The sequence below is a fragment of the Brassica oleracea genome, chromosome C3 (assembly GCF_000695525.1).
Source record: "Brassica oleracea var. oleracea cultivar TO1000 chromosome C3, BOL, whole genome shotgun sequence".
Lineage (NCBI taxonomy): Eukaryota > Viridiplantae > Streptophyta > Magnoliopsida > Brassicales > Brassicaceae > Brassica > Brassica oleracea.
In genome coordinates, this window is record NC_027750.1 from 1,817,430 (window position 1) to 1,817,971 (window position 542).

Consider the following 542-nt stretch of genomic DNA (forward strand, 5'->3'; position numbering starts at 1 on the left):
TCATCATCATCATCATATCCCGGGTCTCGAACCTTGTTAGCTTCCGGGTTTCTTTTTAAGCTCTCCATGTAAAGCTCACACAAATGCTTAGGAGTTCGGCAATTCTTTGCCCAATGATTACCCATACCACATTTGTGGCATCGATCAGCTTTGATCTGTGGTTTAAAAGACATACTACGGCCTCGGCCACGGCCACAGCTAAAGCCGGGTGTGGTACCACGACCTCGTCCTCACCCGTGTGCTTTAAAAGAGCCACGACCTCGTCCTTGACTTCTTCCACGATTTGGACCGGGATGGTCATTGTATTGGACAAGGTTACTCTCTTTCTTTGGCTCTATAGCCAGCTTAGAGATGTCGGGTAATAGAGCTGTACCAGGAGGTCTCATCTCAATGTTTTTCAATAACAGTTCGTTGTTAGCTTCAGCCAACAAGAGACATTCTATCAACTCAGTATATGTGGCGAAATTCCTCTCTCTGTACTGCTGTTGAAATATCATGTTGGTTTGAGGAAACGTGGAGAGAGTTTTATTAAGCATCTCTTC